This window comes from Passer domesticus, chromosome 2 (assembly GCF_036417665.1).
Source record: "Passer domesticus isolate bPasDom1 chromosome 2, bPasDom1.hap1, whole genome shotgun sequence".
Classification (NCBI taxonomy): domain Eukaryota; kingdom Metazoa; phylum Chordata; class Aves; order Passeriformes; family Passeridae; genus Passer; species Passer domesticus.
The window spans coordinates 49,903,510-49,924,170 of NC_087475.1; the positions used below are offsets into that span (position 1 = coordinate 49,903,510).

The 20,661-nt window shown below is 37.7% G+C and overlaps 1 protein-coding gene across 3 annotated transcripts in view; it reads right to left on the bottom strand.

The window, feature by feature from the left end:
* Positions 1 to 20,661, bottom strand: part of SCEL (sciellin) — a 137,434-nt gene that overhangs the window by 46,628 nt on the left and 70,145 nt on the right. The gene's annotated exons all lie outside the window — the stretch shown is intronic.

A 20,661-nucleotide genomic window follows, 5' to 3' on the forward strand; every position in this document is an offset into this window, starting at 1 on the left:
AGTATAAAGCTATTCTCCAAACATTGGTTCTATTTGATAAAATTCAGCTGATGAAGCAGCGCAGAAGACAAGAAAATACCACATATTATGCAAATAATATAAACCATTAGCTACCACAAATCTCAGAATTAATGAATACAAGCACGCACACATTTCTAAATTTTGTACATCTCAAGCCCTGAGTCTCTAAAAGTCAAAAATACATACAGCAATCCTGGAATTTTCAGGTACTATGTTTTTATCTTTTTACAGTCAAGAAGAAACTTTTGTGACTACATGTCTTTACAGACACATTGAGAATTTAGTTGCCTCCCATGTGAAACAGGTGTTTTTCTCCATAAGAAATCAGGAATTAGCATTAAATAGGAACTACCTTAAAAAAAATCTACATGCACTTTAATTTGAAATTGACATCTAGCTTTTATTTATAATAACACCTGAGAGTAGGAATATCTTCTTTTTTAAACATTTTTCTTTCAAAATTCAGGTGCTACATTATGCGAATTTGTTATCAGTTTCCATTCAACCAGACAAGCCCCACTTGTAAATCAGAGATATGCTTAACCGGTCTCACAGCACTACCTTCTTCTTGTTTAGCCAAAGTGTTTGAGAAACACAAATAGAGATGCAAACAATACAGTCTGGAGTAGTTAAATTTATATTTTCCTGTATGTATGGCCTTTGAACACAGAGAAGAAACTTTGGGGCAGAGCAGGCCAGTTCTGCTGCCCCAAATAAGCCTAAGGCTTATTCTAATGCAGTCCTTGCTAACTCTGGTGTCTGGTGTGACAGAGTAGACAGTCTATAGGAAGATGCATACCTATGAAATTCCAACAATGGTGCTGACCTCAGCCTAGGAATGAAGCAGGCCAGCTGTCTTTTAGTGACTGCTCTGTGACAACTAGTATATTCTTTGGATGGTGAATTTTTGGTGTTAGTTATGCTGACTACTTAATATTTCAAAGCCGTAAAAAAATAATTCAACATTTTTTTAGACTAAAGTAAATCTGACTTATTTATAAACAGTCTGTCTCATTTTCTGTATTGTAACCACATGCAAGCATTATTCCTAGTGAATAAAGAATATATGGTGCAGTGCTGTATATCAGGAATTGAACAGTTTCACCACAAACATAACAGTGAAAATGACACATAACTATTTTCCATGAAAAAATTTTCCATATTCTGAAGAAATTCAGCTTTTAGAAATTCAGAGGAACTTTGCCTTTGATCTCAGTATAACATGTAACACTTACAAATCCAGCCATGCCCAGAGTGTGAGAACTGTTCTGCAGTCCAGTTTATTTTTTTTTTTTTTAATTCTCTAGTATAAGGTCCATATTAAATTGAAGGAAGGGTAGAAGTGGAATACAGCAAAATGTAATTTCTCAGACTATTTCAGAACTTGAATTGTATCTTCCTTACTACCTTTCTCACTCTTAAGAAAACATCCAAGTTGAAGCACAGGCAAACAGTATTCTAGACAGATTTTTCTGTAGTGTCAGAAAAGAGCAATGCAAAAAATACAAACAAGTTTATATTTACAACTGGTGACTATCAACTGAGTATGTAATTTACCTAACCATTGCACTGGGGCAATGTACTACTACTGATTTCACATTTCGGGGATATTTTTATTTCTCTTTTTAGTTCAATCAGTGAGGTGCTTTGGTGCAAACAGTAACTTGTTTCATATGTATCTATCAATAACCTACTTGCTGGAACTTAATTAAATCCTCTGCTTTTGTTTCTCATTTTGTCTCTCAAGAAGAAAAGAGGAAATTCTCTGAAAAGTAGATACAAACATAACTGGCAACATCCTAGGGTTATATAACCCCATCAAAATCATTCTGATAGCTTGATTTAGCCAAGTGTGTGGCCTGTCATAATTTATGATAGAAAACAAGAAATATCTTAGAATTCCTCCCTGCAATAAATCCTCTTTATCCTTTATAACAACCAGCAATTGGGACACATTAGTGATCAGCAATGAGAGGCCACTATCTCTTGCAGCTTAGGTTTTTGACACAGTTTGGAGGACATTTCAAGCAGGCTCATTTTAAATACCTCATCTACAATGGAGGCTTATTTGCCATCCAAAGAATTCTTACAAAGCCTGCTAGGAAACTGCCAGCAACTTTTAAAACAGAGTAGCACTGGCAGAAAACTGAACAGAAGAATTTCACAAGTGCCATAATTTAGTTTTGAATGGCTTATTCAGTGTCATTAAAGTCAAATGCTTATAGCACCCTACAGTGGCAATATATTAGCATACTTCCCAACTCTCATAGTTTTCTGAAAAAGATGACTGTGTTCAGTGTTCTTAGCTTCAGCTTATTTGCTTTTCTAAAAATTCTATGTCCCTTGGTTGCTAATAAAATGCATTTTTCTCTACATTATTTTCTTGTAAATTTTTGTTGGTTTTCCATTTTTCAGTACAAAACCTACTGCAAAATATTGTGCTACCTCAACATCTTTGTTAAGGTTTATAAGATAGCATAATGAAAATAGCATAGTGTAGCCTAGCTCCATTGAGCTTTTATGTAAAATCACAACACAGAGTTGGGAATGAGTAGTGACTCAGAAGAAGATTTTTAGACAAATATTTGGGAGGAGTTCTGTGACTCCTCCCAAAAAGGGAAGAATACTTTACTGAATATATTTTTTCATACACTCAGTCCTCCAGAAGAAAAGTCCTGTAATACTTCAGACTTTCCAAGTAGGATAGGTTAACTGTGGGTTATATGATTCTATAGCTGATATGTCCAAAAGATTTGAAGACAGTCTAGCAAATAATGTTCAATTTTTTCAAGATAGGGTAGAGCATTATTAAATGAAACATACCAAAGCCCATTATCTGGCCTGAGGACAAAGGAGCACAGCATGTTCTGTACCTCTATCACTAAAGTTGCTTTTCAAAAAGAACTGTGTGGCCTCATCCACACTCCTACTGAAAGCAGTCCAGAGCTTGTAACAGGGAGATTTGTCCATGCCTTAGTCTTTTTTCAGAGACAGATAATTGTCATGAACAATTCTGTGTCAAGGACTGTGTGTGATAATAGTATGGACAAACAGAGGAGATTGCTTAGGTCCAGATCATAGCTATTCCTACTAAGTTAACTAGGCTCTAATTTCTCCAAATTTAATTGTGTTCAATAGAGCTCATGTCAAAAGATTACCAAAACTAAACACTCTGAAAAATATAGATAGGTGTAGGCAGTGTATGGTGCCCGGCTGCAAGGCAGCATTTAGCAGAGCAACACAGCTGGTTAACGTCATCTTTATCAGGGATGTGGGTTGCACATCTGTGCCACCTGAACATTTTTCTTGCTTCAGCTTAGTCTAAGCTCACCTATGTACATAGACAGCAGTTCCAACAGATTAAGTCAAAAGGGAAGGGGTCATTTATGCAAAAAACCCAGTGCAGCAAATAGAAAAGGAAGTGATGCTCATGAATAGGGTGACCTTCCTCTTGAAGGTGACTAACACAAGGCCTGCTACTCCCTAAATTCCCAGTCCAGCCCTATATAAAACAAGCTGATGGTTGGGACCTGCGATACGTCTTTATACAGAGTTACTTTTCACTTGGGTCAAAATAATTAATCAAGGGACTATATTGCCAATGGGTACACCCTTACCAAGAGGTATGTTGTGACTCAGAACCAGATTATGAATGTCTCTATGAATCCTAGCAGCATTCATGGTTGCAATACAGAGGAGAGGCAGAAATAAGAAGTATGACTTTTTTTCCATGGGCAGGTTATTCTAACATTATAAATTCCCCCTGAAGATTCTGGTTCTCATGGTCCTAGATAGACATCTTGTACTAATGATCTAATGTAAGATGGAAAGCCCTTTTCTTCGTGGGCTTCCTTGCTGCTCCTAGGAAGGATATGGGTTTTAAAGTTAGATAAACAATGTCCTGGCTGCCTTGCAAAGGGCAACTACTGACAGTGCCAAGTACCTGCAGTACTTTGTAACAACTTTGTTCTTTCCTTTATGCTCAAAAATTAGAATTCTTCTGCCTAATTCACGTGCAAGGCTCATGCTGTTACAGTCTAATGATTAAGAGGTGCCTCTGCACAGGTTTAGGCGCAGATGAGACCATAAGCCCAAGTCAATATTACAGATTTATTTGAACAATGTGTGCGAGGTAGAGAGATAGTAATAAATAGAAAAGAGGTGAGGAGGACAAGAAGGATGGTGGGGAAAAAAGAGAGAGAATGAGAGAGAGAGAGAGAGATGGGGGTCCCAGGCTTGTTCAAAACTTTTCACAATTTATACATCTCTTATTAATTAGCATTCTTTCTCTATTGGTTAAACAATTCCCTCAACTCTAAAGCTTATTAGGCTCCATACTCAGTCTTTCTTTTCTTTTGAGTTGGTGGGTTTCATGGGTCAGTGGGTTATGAGTCAACGGTCATTATCTCCCCCTGTGAATTGTGTTTATTAGTTTTTTCTTATCTTGGGAGTTCTGCCAAATGTCCTTGTAGCCTGTAAACTCTGCATTCTTTTTGTCCACAATCAGTGATACAGTTTTCTTCCCAAGCTTTCCTAACCTCCCCCTAGGCCTGAGATCACTGGAGCATGTCAAGCCCTAAACTTCAGCAAGTAATTTATCCTCCAACACACAGACAACAGTACCACCTTTATACAGCCCAAGTCCCAGGTATCCACAGAGACATATCTGGGGGGCCTCGGTGGCCATTGGTGGTTGCAGATGCCATCTGTCCCATAATTGGGGTGATGCTTGTTTGACCAGTGATATGCCTATGAGCCATTGTTTCTTTTCAAACAGTTTGCCATGGTGAAAATTTTTGTCCAGATACATTAACCAGAATGTGCTGACCAGATCTTGCCTTTACCAAGCCTGGAATTAGGACCTTCCTGTCTCAAATTCATCCCTTCTCTGCCCACTGTGGTGGCTTATTTTATGGCAAGTTCCTTCTGTGGACTAACAGTGTTTGAGACAGGCAACTGTGCTCTTTAACTCTTTAACACACACTTACCCTCTCAAAGAACAGGACAAGAAAGCAATAGCTTACCAATTGGAAGGGTCACTTAGCATATGACTAAACCCAAGTTCAAATCATTCCTCCTTTTGATAACAGCTTATTTTTACCAGCAGACTACGTTAACCACTGAGTTATAATTTTTTGTGTAAGGGAACACAATTACCTGGGGTTTTTTACCTCCTGAAAGCTTAAATATTCACTGGAGAAAGAATAATGCTACAGCCCTTTTACAATGGCATTGTAAAATATTGGCCTTGACTACTGTCAAAATGAATATTTAGGTATTATGTATGGAAATCTAATTTTTCTTTTTATGTTGTAATTTCTCAGCACTTTATCACTTGAATTGTTTAAATAGGTAGACATAAGAGTTATTTTTAATATGGTGTAGCAACAGCTGTTGTGCAAAGGCAGAAGAACTTAACACTTTCACTAGATTAAGTTACTGTCAAAGTGAGTACAGCATTTCACAAAGTCTGGTATGAAATACCATAATACACCAAAGATAATATTGTGTTTTATGGATTAACTTTTGCCAGCCAAATCATTTCTTTTAGTTATTGTAGTCTGCTGTTCCTGGGGAAGACCTTTCAACTGGTTAAATTAAGGCATGCATTTTTTTTTAACCACACCTTTCTGAATACAGGAAGAGCTTTTTCATATGCATTTTTGGAATGCTAAGAAAACCTTAGTCACAATACAGATCTATTTGCAGCCCATTGTTCTCCCAAAGGGTGTGGCAAAGTTCATAAACTTAAGGAGGAAGAAAAAGTATTATGCAAAATGTCTCAAACTTTTCACATCTTCTAGTTGGCCCAGAAAATGTCTGAGTAGTGTCTTCTGTTCATAGCAGGTGCCAATACATTTCATGGAGGTACATAGTCTTCAATGTTATTGGGACTGATTTTCCCACAATTTGAATAGGTCCTGACTCTGCAAATAAGTAAAATATATTTCAGAAGTCCCCAAAAGTCCAGTCCATAGCATGATAAACTTGAGTATTTTGATCTTGCACCACTACCATTACTGCCTTAGCTAAAGAACATAGTTACTAGTTTTATCAGTTACTGATAAGATCAGTTATTTGAGGAAAATTGTGCTGAAAATCTGGCTAAATCAAATGACATCTGTGTGGTACCAGATGAATGGGTGTAACCAGTTTTGTAGCTTATGTCATTGATAAATAGCTTATTTGTTAATTTGTTACCAGTTTCTGAATTAACAAAGAACATTCACATAGGTGGCTAAAGAATCAGATTGTGACCTAGAGTAGTAGAGGGAGTGTGAGAATTAGGATTAGATGTGCTTTTTTCATTAAAAAGTGACTTTGTAATATCTCTGTCAAATCCCCACTGAAAGAGCTCTGGGAAAGAACAAACAGTGCAGATCTCAGGAAAAACCATCTCTAAAATATGTTAGAAGAGGAAAGTCAAAAGGAGAAACATTTTTTCCTGCTCCTTGTTTGAAATTTTCTTATAGCATTTAATTGGTCATGGGCACTGTAAATATATAGGAGACAACCCCCACAGGCTGTTCTTTTTTATGGTGCAGATAAGGAGATGTATCTGCCCCAAAGAATGATATCCATGTGGGGAAGTTCACATTACACTTGTCTGATAGACTGGTTCTCCTCTCCCTGCCCTGGTATTGTGTCCAAATTTATGCTAGGGCTAAGCAGCCTCGTCTTGTAATTCCTTCTTTTATTATTTGGATCAAATTAGTTGACTGAGAACTTGATTGTTATTTGAAAGCCTATATGGAAATTTCATATCAATCAAGACAACCCAATGAACCAATATCCCACCTATTTAATGAAATCTTTCTTTGATGTACATTCCATACTAGTGTTATCAGCATGTTAAATGTTACAGATTGTGATCCTGTTCTCTATCCACATCAAAGCTGAATATGGATATGGAAGAAAGGAAGGCTTTTCCCTGTTCCTGGAAGATGCTGGCTGTGGTGTAGTTAGCACAGAGCTAACTACTTCTTATTGTAGAAGAGTTGTTAGAAAATGTGTTCTAAAATCAATAACTGCAAAAATAAGACCCAGACCAAAAATGTGAATTGGAAAGGATGGAGTTGAACTTAAAAAGGTTCAGAGACGAAAAAAAAAGATGATTGAAGATGCATAATTACTTCTCCCCACACTGAACAAATGCATCAGTTAAGACTGTCTTAGTGTGATAAAAGGAGGTGTAAGTGTAAAAACATCACAAACAGTATGAGAAGGGTGTATTTCAATTCTCCCCCAGTACAAGAGCTGTTTGGCATCAACGAGAAGAGAAGAGAAGAGAAGAGAAGAGAAGAGAAGAGAAGAGAAGAGAAGAGAAGAGAAGAGAAGAGAAGAGAAGAGAAGAGAAGAGAAGAGAAGAGAAGAGAAGAGAAGAGAAGAGAAGAGAAGAGAAGAGAAGAGAAGAGAGAAAGGAGAAAGGAGAAAGGAAAAAAACAGAGGTGTTTCTGTATGTAGGATGAAGCTCTCCTTGCTGCATGAAAATGTATCTCCCATAGTTTAAGAAATGCAAGTTCATTTATACTCGTGCCTGCCTGTACTTGTGCATGTGAGTGTGTGTATGCAAGTATGTACTCATATAGGCATGTGTGTGTACCCATATGTCAAATAGCTGAATGAGACACAAGCTTGAGGAAAAGAAAAGCAGTGATGGTTACTAAATAAACAGAAATTCCATTGGGCCAAAGAAAAGCCTGAGAAGCAAATTGATAGAGACTTTAAGGATATTTAGGGAAAGCTACTTAAATGCTTTCCCTCTTCCACTCTTTCCTGAACTCCTGAATTTTGCTTTTGGCAATTGTTGGAGACAGAATACGGAGCTGACCAAGGAGGGCCACTGTCTTGTTATGCCCCTATGGTCAACATTTGTATAACGCTCATAAGTAAAATTCTTTCCTAATTCTTTGATGATAATGCAAACAATTGGCAATACAATCAAAGTGATACCATTTTTCTGTGGAATGTTGTTTCTTCAGGTATTAAAATAAGCCTTAGTGAAGGCCTTGTCATTCACCCCTCAGCTGAGAGTTATACAGCATTGTCACTTTATTTCTTCAGACTTTCTTCTCTGTTTACATGACAAATGTGGAAACTATGCAAATATGTAAACATGGAGATGATTTTACTTTGTTTGTACATGTTTAAGACCCTTTCCTTAATAATAAATACCTTTGCAATCCAGTAAAAATTTTCACCTGTTCAAATAACAGAAAAAATAGCAAAGCAGATTTATGTAGTTCATCTGCAGGAGTAAAATTGAAAATGGTATCAGGGAAATGGCATCAGCCCTCCACATTCCCTTTCCCTGGAAAAGAATTCAGCTGGCTTGTTGTTCTCCCTTATCCACAGAATTAGAAGGTTAGTAGCATTTCCAAGCATCTTCCAAGGAATAAACTTCAGGTGCAGTTTTTAATCACAAACTATGTGAAGGAAAGGAGAATACATTTCCTTAATCAAAACATCTGCAAACAAGGCCTTATCAGCTGGGAAGCTGAAGAATTAACTGAGCTTTCTTCTTGCCTTTTCAAAATACTTGTGCTTTGATATAAACTGGCCAATAGACTGGTATCAAAGTCAGTACATTTTAAATATCAACTTCTCCTTCCCTTTTATTTTGAGTAAATTATGTTCTTCTAAAAACTGTTTTCCAAATTGTGAGTACTTTGGAAAGAATGTTGGCAGAAAAAAAACTTTTACATGAGTTTTAATGTTCAGTACATGAAAAAGAATTGCAGGGGTTTTTTTATTTGTTTTTGTTGCTGTTGTTAAATGAATTTAAAACAAGGCTGGGCTTTGAAATAGGATGATTTTTAAATAATATGGGTGATATTACAAGGGAAAGAACCAAAACAGAATTATTATAATTATCTGGATGTAATCACAGAGGCCAAGATAAGTTCTCCAGGTCCCAGGTCCTGCCACAGTGCAGTAAGAGCATACTGTGAAGAACCCAGTAATTTCAGGTGTAGGCTTCTCTGGATCTCCATGCAGGCTATTAGCCTGAGAGAGCTAAATGCCAATTAATGTGTAAGTAAAGAATTTGAATTCTACTCAATGAAGGAGACGCCAGACCAGTGACATCAATTTTCAAACACTTGTTTCCTCAGAGCTGGGCGAGACTTTCCATCACAGTCCCTATTTAGCAAAAAAAAAAAAAAAGCTAGGCTACATCAAAAGCTAGGCTCCTATCTCTAAATTTATCACTCAAGACACCCCTACTGTAATCTCACACAAATGCAGATTAAAGTAGGTCAGAGGCTTGGGCTGTGAAAGTTACTATTTCTCTCCACTGTTTTGAAAGGAAGCCTAAAAATGACAAGTCAGATTTAGGCACCTACATGTAGATACATATACATGTCATATGATTCCATGTAATGGCAGAATTTCAAATATTTTTTTTTTATCTTGCAGAAAGCAATGGCTTCTTGTCATATTAAAAGGAAAAGGAAAGAAGGATGCAGGGTTTTTTCTCTCTGTCTGAACAAAATTCAAACTTATTCTGCAGTCTCAACAGTACTGCATCCATAAAAACATGCTCTCCTACTGCACTGTGGCCCCTCACACATAAAAGTGTGTCTAGAAAACTATAGTCTGGCCATATAGGAGTCTGAGACACAAAGAAATTGTAAGATGAGAGAACAGAGAAGAGAGAAAAACAAAAAAAAATTTGTGCTTTCCTGACAGTTTCATCCCTTTCACTCATTACTGTTATTCTTAGAAAGAGTATGTCATATTTTTCTGCATTTGACTCCTCTAGCTATACCAACAGTAAAGCTTGCATTTTGGGGTTTAACTGCTTTATGTGTATATTCACTGTGTTCACATCCCTGATCTCAAGATAAAACAGTATAAATGAGTTTTGGCATCTTCAATGAATTTGTGAATAAAACCTTAGAGCATTGTACCTGATCACAATATTTGAATTCTAAATATTTTCTTAGTTTTCTTAATAGAATTTTGAAATAAGAAATTCTGCTGCAGAATATTTGAGACTTCTAAACTCACAGTGCTGAACTCATTTGAGGTTGAAGCAGAAAGCTCCAAGCTAGTGAGCTTCACTGTAATTTAATTATATGGCCAAGCTGGGTGTGTGAAAATATCCAGTGCGCACTGGAGAATAAATTGCTGGGTTTGGTTTTTCTTGATTTACAAGTTGCTATAAGTGGTGCATGTTCCCAGGGAGTGGTGAAAAGCAGGGGTGTGTTAAACAGGTTTAAGAACATTTTAAAGAAACACTGTCAGGTTTGAAACACAGTAGATTTGGTGTACATCCTCCCTCCTTCCAAATAACATTTTCTCTTTCTGTGGTTACAAACAGCTGAGCTGCATGCTGACTCTCTGTTTAAGCAATACCACAAAATCCAGTGTAGCAGTTATGTGTCACACTGTTGCTCTCCTTTTTTTTTTTTTTTTTCTTTATTTTTGCCATCAGTGGGGAAATGAAACTGCCAGAATTGCTGTTCTCTGCACTCCCTGGAAAGCTCAATACACATGCCATTGAGTTCAGCCAGTAAAATCTTGTGGTTTTCTGCAAAAAAATAGCTGTGGTGAGGACAAGCAGCTTCTGGATCAAAAAATTTCTCTGCTAAGAGTTGTACAATTATTTGTTAGTGTTGCTGGGCCTGCCACTTCAAGGTCTGAAACTCCCCAGTATAAAGTCTGGGCTGCAAGTTCCCAGGAACCTTGGAAAAGTCACATGATTTTGAACCTAAATCTATTTTGATTCTCAGAAGTTTTGCATGGAGAATGGACATAGTTTTAAATCTTTTATACACATAGCACTGATTTGGAGTCTTGGAGACCTAGTGAATATTTCCTTCTTCTGCATATTCTACTGGATCGAAGGATAATTCTAATTGAAAATAAGAGTAAATTTTCTTAAACAGATTTCACAATAGATGTCTGGAATATCCATTTCAATAGGTTGTTTAGTGTAGAGGAATAGAATCAGCTGAGCAGAGTGTATACACAAAATTCTGTATATACAAAAAACCATTTGCCATTGTTGCAAACAACACTGAAATCTTTGTTTGGAAGGATTCAATGCTATTCTCTAAGCAACATTTTGAAACCACTTTTTCTTCCCAAAGCTGGTAAATCTCTTCATTTTATTTCTCTCTCCTGTGGCATTATGCTATAGTACTTACAGTGCTATTCAAAATTGAATAAAATAAAAACATTCAATGTCAAAAGGTCCAGGAGAATCACAGAATGTCCTGAGTTGAAAGGGATGCACAGGATCATTGAGTCCAACTTCTGGCCCTGCATGGGACATCCTCAAGAGCCACACCCCAATACTGAGATCATTATCCAAATACTTCTTGAACTCTGGCGGGCTTTGTGTCATGACCCTTCCCAGGAAGCCTGTTCAGTATTTAGTTATTTGAGTAAATGAATCTTTTAAGTTCCCCCTTCCAAAGGTAATAAGGGAGCACCATGACGTGTTCATAAGTCATTGTTTGCCAGAACAACTTAGCCCATGAAAAGGGGAGAGTGGCGTTGTGACTTGTAAGTGCCACTGTTTGGAAGACACGGAGCAGAGGGAGACTGAAATTTGGAAGAAGTTATCAAAGTAACTGAGGAGGATTTGAAATAAGAATGAAGGAAAAATATGTTGAAGGAAAAATGGAAGTAAGTAAGAAAGGATCTCAAAGGTCAAAGATCAGTCTGATTTCATATACTGACAATGCAAATCCTCCATGGCAGCGTTCATGAAGGGTTTCAAGAACAGTGTCCTTGCAAATGCAGATTAATGTATCCTTCTGTTTTAAGCAATGGTAGAGATGTTTGTGTAAAACATAGAAAATTCTTTGCCTGGAAATTTTACACTTTAGAAAAACTGCAATCAAATGAAGAGACACAGGATGAGCAGTGGTGTTGCATGAGAACTATGCTATGAACAATGCATGGTATGTCAGCTATTCATTCCACATGGCTTGTGTTTGGGACAGATTAATATCTGAATTATGCTGCAGAAGGAGCAAATAAAGGCAAACACAGAAGATGAGAAAAGAGGGTTGACAGTTGCAAACAAGGGAACCAAGTGATTTGAAGACAATGTCGTAAGCAAGCAATACTCAGAAGTTTGGGCACGAGGGAGAGGGCATTTACAGTCTCTCAATACAATTTTTTCTCAGGGTTTTGCAAGGTCCTAAACAGCCAAAGGTATCACTGCAGGGACTGCATGTCCAGGAAACACCACAGAGATTGTCAGGAACCAGTATCTCTATAATTTATCTAACTGTACAGTGCAGTGATCCAGTAAATGGGTGTTGACAATAGGTTTTGTGGTGAACAGCAAGGGTGTGGATTCTTTATCAGTTTAAACTGATCTAGTACCACATTCCCACCGAAAGTAACTGTTGTGCCTAGCCTGTCCTGCTTTTGGCTGTGCTCTCCAACTAGTCCCTTAGATTGCCTTGGTCAGATCACCAAACATCAAGATTTAATTCACTGCAAGTCTCATAATCAAAAGAATGGAAGCAAAGCATGTGGAGAAAAATATTCCAGGTAGACCAAGTCCATTCCATTGCCAGAGTGTGTTTGCATGGCTTACATCAGTTAGGAAACCAGCTCTTTCAAGTTAGCACCTAAATTTACTAACTACTGGAACAAAAAAAACCAAAAAAAACCAACCCTCAAAACCAATATTTTAACCTCTCTCTAAATTCAGTCATATTGTTATAAGTGATTGTTATTAGTAATTTCCCTGCCCTAGCAGATTCAGTGTTTTTAATACAAGAGGTGTCCCTCAGGATTTCAATCGAAAGGATTTTCTAACAGTTGGAAGGAACCATCTACAGCCTTTCTGAGGGTGTCCAAGGTTTCTTGAAGTACTGCATTAGCTTTTCTCTCATCTACAAATCACACTTTGTTCAGATCTCTACATGCATACATCTGGGAAAGGTTTAGTAAAAACATAATTTGGTAAATATGGGTCATTTGCCAATTGTTACAAATTAATGTTCTTTTCCATATGGAGTAACTTTGTCTGATATCAACACTTTTTTCATATTAGTGGTCTTTGATATCTTTCAGGCACTTCTGGGAAGGGTAAAATTTGAGGATGGGATTTGAATGACAAGAACTATTGTCACTTGAGGTTTAAAAGAAGCTGTCTGACCTCCAAAGTAGTAAAATGTGCTCCAGTACTTTAATCACCACCGCACTGGACTCACTCTGGTGAACCATATTGTTTTTGTACTGGGTAATCCAGGACTGGACACAGTACTTCAGATATGGCCTCACCACTGTTGAAGACAGAAAGGATCCTCTGCTGGCAGCACTCCTACTAATGTAGCCCAGGAATCTGCTGCCCTTTTTTGCCATGAAGGGTGTGTTGGCAGCTCATGGTCATCCAGTTTTACATTTCCTGAAAACTTTCACTCCAAGGACCTTTTAAGCAATGCAGCTTTCCAGCCAGTGGGTCCCCAGCATGTACTGGTGCTTGGAGTTATTCCTCCACAGATATAAGGGCTTGCCTTTACCATTGCTATAGCTGAGATTCCTCTCTGCCCTGCTCTTCAGCTTGTTTCAGTCCCTCTGAATGGCAGCACAACCACTGGCACACCAGCCAGTCTGCCCCGTTTGTACCAGCTGTGAATCTGCTGAAGGTGCACTGGGCTCCTTCGTCCTGACCACTCATAAATATGGAGAACAGTATCAGCCCCAGCACTAAGCCCTGGCATACAGCACTAGTGGCTTTACCAGATTAGATTCAACCATCTAAAGCACAGACCATTCTGCTTCTTGTGATGAAAGCCAATTTCTCTTCTCCCTAAGCAGCATGTACACCATATAAATTGCTGTTATCCCAGAGGGAAGACCAAGCCAGAATTAATAACTTTGAAAAGAAGCCCATGCTTTCTCTCTTTAATTATATAGATCTTCTTTTCATGTGACAGCATTAACCTGCTTCCTTCCTCATTTTGTCCCATTCTTGCCACATCCCATCTCTGACAACCATGCAGAAAAAAATTAAGGGCTTCCTTGAACACTTCATTTAATAACAAACAAGAAGGAAGGAGGTAATCACCCATACATTGGCAACTCTATAATTATAAAGTCAATGAAATGTAAACCATCTTCACCACCACCTTCTAAATAATTTCTTGTAATTACTAAAATGTACTGATTTATTTTCATTCTTCTGTTATGAAAGAAATTACTATTTAAAAGTTTGCAAAAAGAAAGAATATTAGAAGCCCAAAATCCAAAATTCATACTCAGGAAGATGTTTAAATGTAAGTATAAATTTGTATTAGAAGCAAAGGAGATGAACATAATAAATAGGCTTGTTTTATTGCAGTATTTCCACTGAGGTATTTAATCACTTGCAGTTTTGTGTAAGTACTAGGGAAGTTGTTCCATGATGAAAATCTAAGTTAATCTGAGTACAGATGTACTGTATCTCATTAGCAGTAGTACTGTGGAAGGTAAAATAAACAACTGCTTTGATTTATCAACAAGGCACAGAATATGCATTCAGGTAAATATATGACCACACACTAGAAGTAGACTTCATAGATAGTATGCAGATGAGTGAAACTTTAAGCACTACTTTATGTGTTTTAATTCCACAGTAAATTTAATATATGTATAATAAAAATATTAGTTTACTGAGTTTAAATACAGTCATGTACAAAATTAAAGTTCCATGACAAGCTTTCTCTATAGTTGTCCTTAAAAGTGTGCCACCGTACAATCAGGAGGAATCTCAATTCTGGCCCCTGGGCCATTCATGCAGTCTCTGATCCCAAGGTGGCCTCATGTCCCCTGTATTCATTTCTGATCATTTTGCAGCTGATGGAGTGGTCCTTAGTCAATACCTTGAGGAAATGGTGGTGAACACCCACCTGCCTCCAGTTCCAGATGGCTAGAGCTCAGAATAAGGCTCCTGCAAGCCAGATGTAAGACATTCTCTGCCCTCAGTAATTCTGCCCTGACCACTCCTAGGTGACTGCACAAAGGGAAAGGAAATTTCAGGTGGCTCAATAATCTGGGATCCCTGGCTTCATGCATTACTTAAGGCAGGCAGAGATGGCCTGACTCAGCTTTGAGTGTAAGTGGCAGACAAGTCACTGGTGTGGTAAGGTCACATATCCTCTGGTTATGTCTGACCTCCCTCGAACGTCTTTAATTTTATTGTTGAGACCTTCAAAAATTCTACCCATAAATTCAGGGAGAAAGTTGAGATTAAGACCAAGAAAAGTGCAAGTTCTGAAATCGTCACAAAGCAGCACCAAACACAAGGGATCAGATTACTCCCTTGTAACAGACACAAAGAAGAATCTGCTCACCTCTCTTGGTGGATAGTGATTTTCAGTAAACACACCTAGGCATGTCCAGGTGTGAATTGTTACAGGTCTTGGACTGGGATGTGCCCAGCTATTGTTGTCCCTGCCTCCCAGCCCCATGCAGTGCCTTCAAGTCACAGCAGCCATTCCATTTTGTTACACTGAAGCTTCAAGGAAGGATCAGACTTGAGAGCTTCTGCTGTAGCTCAGAATCACTCAGTGCAATAGACGGAAAAATCTGTGAAGGGTTTATTCATTATTTTTGGCACCACAAGATGAATTTTCAGGAGGCTGCTCAAGCTGTATGGACAGATATATTACTTTAATATTAGAGGAAGAGCAGTGCCCTTACTGCTGATTGCAGGTCATTGCACCTTCCTCTGAAGCATCTCCCTCCAGGCTCCATCAGAAACAAATTACTGTCTTGGATGGTGGGTAGGTCTAATCTAATGCGTCCATGCCTCCCTAAAGGAAAACATTAAAAGCAGAAGGGCACGTCTTCCTACCACCCTTTGCAAAAGAATAGAGCTATTCAAACCAAGATACTGCCATTGAAATGTTACGAATATTGAAGCAGGGTTACCCCTCATTTTTAAGTGTGATAATTTATTTAATTTATTTAATTTATTTAATTTTCTACACTCTCCCTCTCAAAAAAAGCCCAAACCATATTTTCATCCAAATACTCATTAGTGCAAAGATCACAGGACAGGACTATATAGACAAGTCTGAAGAGGAGACATAGTGCTAATTTAATTTAATCATCTATTAAGTATTTACATAAATACAGTCCTCTAAGGAAATAAGCTTTTATTTTGCCAAGAGCAGTTCCTTGAAGGATGATATGGCAAGAATCTCTAAACATATTATTACAAAAGATTATTTAGAAGTAAAAGTACTAATTTTAGTTATATTGGATAATACTGAGGCTTCCCATTCTTTCAAAAAATAATTTATTCTGCTTGCAGCAGTTGATAGTTGCTTTCAGACACAGGGAGTAGGTTTTCCTCCTCTAAAAAAAGTTGTATGTTCCATCCCCTTGGAAAGACACACTCTGTCTGAAATAATACAAGGCTCAGATAGTCTTCACCTGACTGGGCAACTGTAGAGAATAAAACAGCCCCTCACCTTACTGTGATCCAAGACAAGAAGAGCTGCTTCCAGAGGGGTGGGACTTTCTCACAGACCTCACATACAGACCCTGTCCTCTTCAAGGGCTGCCTTCTATACTGCAGTTACATCCACAGCAATCCCTTCCCTAGTTCACACTTCCTGCCAGATCATTTAAGGACTCAAACCAGAGCAAACCTATGCTTCAATACAGGAAACTTTCCTTCAGAAATGCAGAGCTCAGGTAGCAACAGTATAATATAATGTACACCTTCCCATGCATTCTCCATTAAAAGCACTATTTAATTAATATTATTTCACAAATAAGGATAATTTGACTGTAAATAAATTTTTATTTTGCTTTTCAAGCAAAGAAGATTGCAAAACAGAAACTGGTGTAAACTTGAATGATTCTGGAGCTCAGAGTTCATAGCAATGTTCACAGTGGTAAAAAAGATACAGTATTTTAACAAGCATTTTTCTGCTAGAAAAAATGCTGACCTATACAGTCCTATGCACTCAGTCTTTTGAAAGATTAAACAAGTTGTTCTGTAAAATGAAATTTAAATCTAAAACTGGAACTGTAAAAAAACCTCAGCCTGTCTGTTTCCTCTACCCAGAAAAATGTCAATTCTGTAGGAAGATCACTGTATTTGGAGTTCCCTACTGACATACATATATGCCTCTGTAGAGGTATCTGCATGGCTTGAAGCAAATATCTTGGTGTCTGCCCCGCATCTAAACTGGGAGAGGAGTATCCAGATGACCTAAAAGAAGTTTGGTGCTCTACAGGTTTTCAGGGTAGCTTAATGCAGCAGTCAGTGCTGGACACATAATACACCAGAGGAGATGCAGAAGCTTTACTATAAAACAAATGTTATCACAGCTGGTGTAATACAAAAGGGCCTCTCTCATTTTATTCAGAGTTTATGACATGTTGTTTCATTTGTGATCGGCACCCTGCTTTTATCCAGGAAAAGGTGGCCACAGCTGTGCTGCCTCCTACCTGTTAAGCCAGAGGCTACCACACTCTCCTAAATCAAGGACACTGCAGTTCCTTAGTCTGGGCATTAACTCATCCACATTTTGCACACGCTCAAAGCAAAAGCACAAGGGAAATGCAAGAGCTTAAGCCTTTTTCCTAAAGAAAATGTTCAAACTACAAATTGTGGAACAGGAGGTTCCATCTTCCCACACGTCAGACACCAGGAGAAATAACCATCCTGTGTTTTTCAGATGATGCCTGTGGTACAGCTCAGAGTCATTTAGCTATTTTGCTTTTTCTAACCATATATATCATAAAAATTTTGTCTTAGGACCTGAAAATGATCTAAAAAAATCACTTGCCCTGTCAGTGTATGCTTGCATCTGACCATAAGCCTTCTGCAACATTTGACAAGGTAACTCCACAAGTTCTGTCTTTAGCTCTTTTCAACCACCTGAAAAAAAATACAGATTTCATAGTTCATCAAAAAAATCTCTCCTCTTTTTCATCCTGCAACACCATCAAGTTTTTGAATCCTCCACTTGTGTTACTCAAAAGATATGATTGTTATAAATTCTGAAAGGTGCCTTATACTCTGGACTATATGGGGAAAGACTATCCAGATGAGTCCAGCTCAGAGCTTCCAGGTGCCTTAGTTATCCTTTTCTAGTCTGCATCCTGAGCACACACTTTTGCCTGTGAGCAGAATTAATGTCTCTCAATTACTGCAGTGTGGTCTTTTTTGTTCACAGGCATTCATTTGTCTTCAGTTAACAAGAGGACTACCGCCAAAAAATGAATCCACAAAACTGATTTTAAGATTTAAATCAAATAACTGACACTCCTGTTTCTGCACAGATCATGCAGCAAAGACCATACAGACACTTGACAGACTTTATTATGGGAACAGGTGCTTTTTATAAAAGTGATGTTTAGTCTTACACTTGCTGCAGATTCCCTGAAAACAGAGAGCAACACCGAATTGTCGAATTGGGTTCTAGAACATACGCACAGTTTGGTGCAATGTGCACTTTGAGCACTAGGTGGAAACAGAGCAGTGAAAATAAGACCCGTTATCAACCCTTCAACACAACAAATGGAAGAGCTTTTCTCATGACAGATCGCAGAAGGGAGGAATGGTAGCTAAAATCCACTTCATTTTGTTGGGGAGCTTCTGTCATTCTCTCTTCTTTCACACAAGAATAAAAGAAAATATTATCCTTGGTCTTCTTGAAATTGATTTTTAATTTTCTTGCTTTAAATTTTGGAATACCTTTATTCAGAATGCTCAGATACAATTCTGTTGGCTATTCTTCAAATATTTCCATGGGAATTAGACACATAGCAATCTTTCCTCTATTGTTATTGCAGTTTTGCAAAATTTTATGTTGAACATATACTGCTGGTTTTGTCTGCTGCCATTTCCTTGTTATAGATTCTAAACAAACAAAATAGTGACAATAGAAATGTAATGCTTTCATTTCACTTGCTTATGCAACAAGAAGAACAGAGCTAAAAAAGTCCTAATTTTGCTCCTTTTATCAGACAGTTCTAGGAGACTCTATAATAATGTTTTTTGTTTTGGGTTTGGGTTTTTTTTTCATTTCAGGAAAGAGAACTGGAATAATATTTAGCTTTGGATGGCAGCCATATTTTATATATTATGTTGCTTGTGGAAAACTTGGCTACAGAAGAGTCCATATGCAACTGCAGCAAAAGCTCACAGAAATGAGGAGGAATGATGTGGCATTGCACTGGAAACCACAAAGCAGAAGTGAGACACACCACAGCAGTTCTGGTCCAAGCATTCATGGTCAGGATGGGACATCCAGGCCTTCTCGTCTTACTTCCAAGATCAGTGGTGTAAGACTATCCATTTGAAAGGATATAGCCATGATTTATACAGTCTCAAAAGAGCCTGGCCTAGTCATCCCTCACCCTTTCAGTAGTATTTGCAGAGCCTGAAAGGTTTGGGTTGAGAAGCTGGTACAATAGCAAGGGCATCTCCAGTTTTATTTAGAGTTCATGATATGTTGTCTCATTTGTGACTGCTACCCTGTTAAATTTTCACTTTTTCCAAATTCTTCTGTTTTTTTTTTCTTTAGCTAAAACATTGGTGATTACCAATAAGCTGCTCAATTTCATTGCGCATGTTTGCCCAAGTTCTGCATCTATGCCCACCTTTTAACCAAGAAGAGGCCAGATAACTCATATCTGAAGCCAATTTTATGAGTTGAAGCAGATTTCAATTGCCTGAGGTGACTTAGTCAATCGGCTCAGATGCCAGAGCAAGTATTCATACTGATGGAATTCAAGTCAAAATCAAAACCGAACTTGAAACCTGTTGAAGCCTGGGGGTAACTAAGACTATTGTTCCAGATCCAAGAAAATATAATCTTCTATCTACTGGGTAAATATAATCAATAAATTAGATTAAATTATTTCAAACACATTTTCTAAACTCTGTAGGAACAAATGCTAAGCTAAACTCCGAGCTAATATCACATAGGTGCATAAACCTACTGTCCACAATCAGGAAGGAAGTTTGTGCATTTTATGCACGACGAAGGTTAGACAGGTCAAGATACAAATGCAATTATAAAGTAAAACCTTAGGTTGTGGAAAGGTTTTGAGGAATTCAGTGCCAGTTGCCATTAAATGAAACCTGGCAGTGGGTTACTGTATATTTCCTCCAAGATTTTTGAAAACAGTTTAAAAACTAAATAAATTCCTCAGGACAAATAGTGTCTAGCTTAGTCTTTTGTCCCTCATGAGGTGGTCATTCCAATTCTTATGGTTATCTTTTAGAGAAGACACACATTAAATAACATGAAAATTTCCTTGCAATATAATAAAAGAGTGTCACTTATCCTTCACTTATAACTGAAAAGTGATGAATTCCTAAATAAAGTACAGGAATTGTTAAAGACATCTTTAAGAGGTTCTTGTGTACATTCACTAGCATCTCTGCTTGCAATAGTGTCAGAAGATACTGGCATGCATTCAATTTATCCTTTTTTCCAAATCTGCTAAGTATTTAGAGACTGGATTTTGTATCAATGGGACTTTTTAGTAGTCTAGCTACATGACTGTACAGTTTCATGATGGCAACCTAAAGAATCCATGTATTGCTTCTGAAATAAGAAGAGAAAAAGTATTTTTCAGGACAGTCAGAGCCCACATTACAGATGGCAGGAGTACAGGGGAAATTCTACTTGCAAATTAAACAGAGATTATATTGAA